Below are 7,074 nucleotides of genomic sequence, written 5' to 3' on the forward strand. Positions count from 1 at the left end.
CTCTTTTTAGATTTATACTTCTGTGCATTCTTGGACGCTGCTAAGATGTGATACTGAGGAAAACTCTCCTTGTTATTATCATCGTTATTATTATTATTATTGTTATTCCTGATCTGTGTGCTGCCTCTGACAAGCCTGTAAATTCATGTGACAGGCAGTTTTAGAGATTCATATATTCCCTTATTCATTGCTGAGGATGATGTATGAGTCATAATTATTGGCACAACCGTATGGAAGCACCAGTTTCATAAAAATGTCATTTAAATTCAGTTTTTTGGCTTTTTTTTTATTCCTGCAATACAGTGGCACCATCCTAAAAATGTCTTATGTTAAAAAAAACCCCCTCAGATTCCTCTTACAGGACGGAGTGATAAATATCCCGCCGTCTGCACAGGAAATGAGATATTTAGCCGGGTTCAGCGCTCTGTAACTCTATTATCTATGCAGCAGACGTCACGTATGTCTTAGCTCATCTAGGCGAGGAATGCAGCATTAGGAGATGAGAAGACGCCCTCACAGCAGGGGGTCCATCCGCCTGGCAAAGTACATATACCGTCAAAAATAACAATATCGCCCTTAGTTGATGAAATACAGTTAATGATCGACTTTGTTACACCTTTCGCTCCGGCGTCTGATCCTACTTGAGAGGCGCAAACTGGGGCAAAAGCTGGCAACCGCTGAACTTCAAGGCCATTAGGGCCGGAAAAAACAAGAACGCGGAGAGCAGCCGGGTATCAAAACAGAAACTGGAACCTGGGGGAAGTGTTACCCCCTGCTGCTCGCGCCGCTCTATCTCTCTCTCTCTCTCTCTGACGTCAGCTGTGTTTGACATGTGTAGGGTATTCATAGGAAATCTATACACCGTGTCTGGCACCCCCCCCCCCCCCCACGCCACAAAGCGTACGTGCCTGAGCCTCTCGCCTTTTGTTCGGAGAGACGCCGCGGTTATTGTCGGCGAGCTTGTTCCGTTTCAGAAAGCCAAGGCGTAATCCCACGGCGGCGGCAGAAATACAATTGCCAGCCAGATGTCAACAATGGTGAGGCGGTTTTCAGAAACAAAACAACAACAACAACAACATAAAAGGCACAGTTGGGGGCGTTGTCAAAGTGTGGGGCGGTTATATTTAGGCCCACCTGAGGGAGTTTAGGCGGTCCAGCAACGAGTGACGAGCAAGTGGGTAACCTGGTTTTTCTGGGACGTGAAGACGAGCAGAAGAGAAACGGAATCCCCCGGTGTAGATGGGGATGAAGATAAAGATGGGGATTAAGACTCCGGGCCTTAAATGAAGCGTCTCCCCCTCACACCTCCTCACACCGGGGTATCTCTGTCTCTCTCTCTCACCCTCTCACACACATGTAAACACACACAACAGGCGCTTTCTAGTGTTTCTGCCTCTCTACTATAACTCTCTTGGCTCTTAGAGTCCCTTCAGCCACTCTACTTGCACTTGTTTACACACACACACAAATTCCTTTATGTTGCCTTACAGTGCATTACGCCTCTGTGTGAGCCGTGAGTGGGCACACAGAGAGAGAGAGAGAGAGAGCAAGAGCGTGAGTGGTCACATTACAATGCAGTTACATCGCGTTCCCTCCGTCTCCAAAGCAACCAGGTGTCTTCTAGCGACGAAGCAACGTGACTGCCACTTTGTAACATCGTGCTGTCGGCTTCATTGTTGCGTTTGGTGCGGCCAGTGGTGTCGAGCGGCGAAGACAGGCAGGCAGGCAGACAGGCAGGCAGGACAGGCCAGTGGGCGGGTGTGATTTTCGTTTATTTCGGAGAGCGCAAAGTCAGAATTTGGACGGGGTGACTAATCCGTGAGGCTGAACTCCCATAGAGGAGGACCTGAGTGATGGCGGGCGAGCTGACCGTGAGAGAGACAAGAGAGAGGGTCACGGCCTTGGAACACAGATATGAAAACTCTCGGTTATGTAAAAGAAAGCACATGAGAAATTGCAGAGAGAAATGGATGAAAAGAAAAGAGATTTATGACCTCGACTATTTGATATCTTGCCTTGGTATCTGGTTTTCAACGGCGAGGAACGCTCTTACTCCTCTGTTTGCATTTTCAGGCCGCGTCTCGTTCGACCTGTCAACGTCCTCCAGGTGGTCGTGCCGCATTTCCCGTCGCGTCACAAACCCGATTAGCCGGATCATGCTGGACGTTACCCGCGGCGACGCAGTTTGCCTCTTCTTCTTTTTTTTTTGGGTTGGGAATTAAAAATTAAATGAGTTAGAATCATCCCTGCCCTCTGGAGCTAAATATTCCTATCAGCCTTCAAAAAGAGGCGTCTCATTTCCCTTTTTTTCTCAGCCGAGGACATATTATGGTAATTGGATTCCGGGCGCTTGTACATGGAAAATGATTAACACTTAGCCGAGAGACTTGTGAGTGGCTCGGATCTCCTGGAAGTTGTCATTACGTGGCATCTTTAACCCGGATAATGACTGTTTGTGAGAGTAGAGAGAGAATAAACCCTCTGACTCAACACAGGGGAGGAAGAACTGCCGGCATTTCTCAACATTTGATGCTTGACACTTGTTACGAAACAAAGCGTCTCACACGATTCAGCCTTCACCACCTTGTGATTTATTCACGAGCCGACCCTAAATAGAAGAACTGTCGTGGAAAAACATGCCGGGTGCATCTTCGCCTCTTTGCCTCTCTCTCTCTCTCTCTCTCTCTCTCCTCTCTCTCTCTCTCTCTCTCTGTCTCTCTCTCTCTCTCCTCTCTTCACCCCTTGTGACCCTTAAAAGCTGCCTATGAATATTCCATCAGCCAGCAGGGCCTCTCCTCTCTCTCTCTCTCTCTCTCTCTCTCTCTCTCTCTCTCTCTCTCTCTCTCTCTCTCTCTCTCTCTCTCTCTCTCTCTCTCTCTTCATTTGCTAATTTTGTCACTCTCTTTCTTCATAAGTGGTTTACATAAATGTTTATGTGCGTCAAGGAACACGGAAAATTGTCACGAAACACAGACAAAAGCGCCACATGACACACATTTACATCGCAGCACTGTTTCTAGGCAGGACACTTACTTCACTGTGTGTGTGCGTGTATGTGTGTGTGTTGGTTGGAATGTGCACTGCCCACTGGTGATGATACCGCAGAGTGTGATAAACGACCTCATACTTTCACATCTAAGCTGGACTCTCAGGTTGTCTCTAGCTGTGCCGCTGAGCGCTAGATGTTATTAAAGCAGCACGGCGGTGCTGCGTTTAAGGGATGTTACCTCCGTTAATGTGATGCTCAAAGTTGTATTAAGGTAAATTAACGTCATCGGTAAATATAATTACTTTGCTGTCGCCTCTTTGGGTTTGCAACGGCTGTCAGCGATCACAACAAACTGGCCTCTCAGTTGTGGTTTTGATCTTATTTCGTCTTTACACTTAATTCATTTATATATGCTAATTCTTCACTTAGTGTCATGGCCGATATGGATCATCAGCCCGGCACATGAGGGCACATGAGGATGCGATTTAGCCGACGTGCGACCATTATGTTCAAAGGGAACCCAGAAGCATTAAAGTGTCCAGATAATCCGTCTATAGCGACTTGTTGGCTCGCCGCCGCACCTCAGACACAGAAAAGCACTCAAATTAACAGTAGAAGAGGGAAATGAACAGGCCACATGTTGCTGCGAGAGCCAACGGGGGAGAAACTCTCCAGGTCAGCTGCACTCACATGGAACACGCTGGGGAAATCGTGGCCAGATGAGAGCGTCGTCGTGCGTTGGGAAGTAGCGTGATTTAATGTCGTATTTACTAATGTTGCAGCTAATTACGCAATCGGATGGATCTGCGCATTTGAATGAATGTTATCGGCCGTAAAATTTGAGTGCAAACATCAGAGGTCAGTGAGAACCTTAGAGACGATCTTGCTGTCATTTGTTTATCAGAGTCTTAGTGTTGCACAGTGTGAGAAATGGAAACTAATCCTGGACCCTGCAGGGTTTGAAACAGACTTGACAATCTGCTGCTTTTGTTGAATTTGCAACACTGAGGCAACAATTTGCAAAAGCTTTTCCATCACGACTAAACGGGGTCTCTAGTTTCTAGTTCTAGTTCTGTTTCATTCTCGTGACTGTTCCATAGATTTAAAATGTGGAGTTAATCTGGCAGCGATCCCATCTATCATCCCATCAAATTACAATCACTTTAAGTTGTCATTAAAAGTAAAATGAAATGAAAATATCCACCTGAACTGCAGACTTTTGCAGTTTTTTGTAGATGCAGCACAAACACCAGCTCCCCGGTTTGGGTCCACTGTTGCATCACCATTCCCATTTTCAACCGCAGGCGGGATAAAAACGGTTACTCCATTCAGCGAATCCAAGGTGCCAATGTCGATTGCATCATTACCCTTACCTACACCCCCACCCCAAACACACACACACACACACACTCGTACACTTTTTTCAGCAAGAGTTACCTTCCACAACGCATCTCCAACACATGTTGCTGATCATGAATCATCTCAACAGCAATCCAACACAATTTTCCGACTCTCAGCACTATCAGCAAACGCTTGTCAGCACTTAAAGCACGTTACGCAACAGCTTGATGCATGGAAGATGGGCTGCTGCCATCCAATTTACAGTGTAAAAGGAAAATACATGATTAACGTGTGCGGAAAAACAAGTCCAGTGCAACAACAGAGCAGATGTGTGATGGAGTGATTAGCAGGTGGGGGTGATGTCATGATTCACATCTTTAAATTAGCTCCATCAGACAGGGAGACTGGGAACTGACAGGATGGATGGATGGATGGATGGATGGATGGATGGATGGGTGGGTGGGTGGATGGATGGATGGATGGATGGGTGGGTGGGTGGATGGATGGATGGATGGATGGATGGATGGATGGGTGGGTGGGTGGGTGGGTGGGTGGGTGGATGGATGGATGGATGGGTGGGTGGGTGGGTGGGTGGATGGATGGATGGATGGATGGATGGATGGATGGGTGGGTGGGTGGGTGGATGGATGGATGGATGGATGGGTGGGTGGGTGGGTGGATGGATGGATGGATGGATGGGAATAACACAGTTCAGGTTCTTATCGCATCATTATTCAACAAATGCATGTGTCTGTCCTCTGCCAAATCTGGCATGGCCATGGTCCCCAGGCCTGTCTGAGTCTGACACAGTCGTGTCCTACACACAAGCCACTTCAGATTCCTCCTCCTTTAGCAGACTTTCATGTTTAGGTATTGAGGGTAAACTCTGCTTTGTGCACATTGTTTCAGCGTTGGCCACCGTTTCAGCCGCCGAGCCGCCGTCCACTCCAGACATTTCGAGGACATCAGGTCCCACTACAGCCACGACAATAAACAAGCCACTGTCCATACCTCAGTGACCTACAACTGCCATATGATCTCAAACGCCTCGTAGGAGACATTACCAAGCTGCGTATCTGTGTGTGTGTTTACATTGCCAAACCACAATTACCCAACAACATATCCCACCTCCCCGAGCACCAACCTTGTTTTCACTAAAGCAATGAAAGTTTCACTATCTACTGTGTTATAGAGCATTTGACTGAAATAGAAATGTATTTATCTTTGTTTTTTGATGTTATTTCCCCAAAATGCAAAGATAAATCAGGCCTCCATGAATTCACAGGCAGAGAACAACAACCCCACCACCACCACCACCACCAAACACACACACACACACACAGATGTGTGCTACTTTCGCTGGATACACACCGTCGGCTGGGCTGAAGTTGTCTCCTTTCCTCCCGCTGAGCGCCCTCGTCTCCTTCAAAGGACGCTCCGTGTGTGCGTGTGTGTGTGCGTGTGTGTGTGCGTTTGTATGTAACCTCTCAATAATGCAAATAAACTACACATCCACTAAGCAGGTGCGCTCTAACATGGCATCCCCCCTCCCTGCGGATTTATCCATGTATTCTATTCAAACATCAGCCTCCGCTTCGGCTCCGTCGCTCCCAGCGCTCAATTTGTGGCTCTTAATGAACGCAAAAGAAACGCAGATCGTATAAATGGAAACGACAACTTACGCGCTCCGGCTGATCGATCCGTACATGCCATCGCTCCGGGTGGAGGGAGGGAGGTAGAGGCAGAGGCAGAGCTCCCCCCCTTCAACAAAAATAAAAAAGGGTCGCTCCTCTATATAGAACGAACGCACCGGCCGCTTCTCTGTTCCGTCCTCCGTCCTCCTGCGAGCTGCTCCCGTTTCCGTTTAAGCACAAGCGCGCCTCCCGTATAGCTGCTCCTGTGCGGGACTGACTGATGAGCATCACAGCCACATCACACACACCGGAGCTATACCCAACTCGTGTGGGATGATGATGTTGTCGCGGGAATATGAACGTCACTCGCTCCGAAAACCTGTCTCCTGCCCGAGTCTCCCGGTTTCATGAGGAGGCAGCAAGCAGACAGGGAGTCTATAGGAGGAGATTCATCCTATGTGTAATGGAGATATACTGCTGATTATGCAGTTAGAAGAAAAGGTATCGGATAGAAAAGGCCGATTATCCAGATACCCCGGTTCGCATCTCTATGGGTGGGATGTGATGATGAGTTTAGGGGGCCCACAGGTGGACTGGGGCCCACAGAACAACAAAGATCCTAGTGGGCTTTATGGATAAATGAAAGGACGGCACCAAGCCAATAAACTACTGATAATAAATCATCAATCAGCAAACTCGATTGATCTAAATTTATTCACAAGGCATTATTGTTGCCACATTATTCCACAAATACTCTTTGTTGTGTTGGTGACATGTAAACCGTGCTCCACAATATGGAATTGTATTCCATTTCTGATCAACTTGAACTCGCAATATCCAACCTGTCCGCCAGGTATCGCCCTAGAGTTGGCCTCTCCAGCGTCATCATCTGTTACCTGTTTGCCCTCATTAGCCTCCCTGTATAAGAAAAAAACACCATTTTCCTATTTGTTCGTTGCCAAATTGTCTTTGTAGCATTTGTAATCCATGTCTGTAACCTTTTGATGTTTTGAGATGTTTCACTTACCCCAGTTTTCATTCTTTCCTCGTTTTTGGCATGAAAGATGTTATAGGTGAAAATGACAAGGAGATCAATAACATATAAAATAG

Source organism: Genypterus blacodes, unplaced genomic scaffold (assembly GCF_046128005.1).
Source record: "Genypterus blacodes isolate CSIRO-AG114 ecotype Tasmania unplaced genomic scaffold, CSIRO-AGI_Gbla_v1 ptg000055l_1, whole genome shotgun sequence".
NCBI classification, from domain to species: domain Eukaryota; kingdom Metazoa; phylum Chordata; class Actinopteri; order Ophidiiformes; family Ophidiidae; genus Genypterus; species Genypterus blacodes.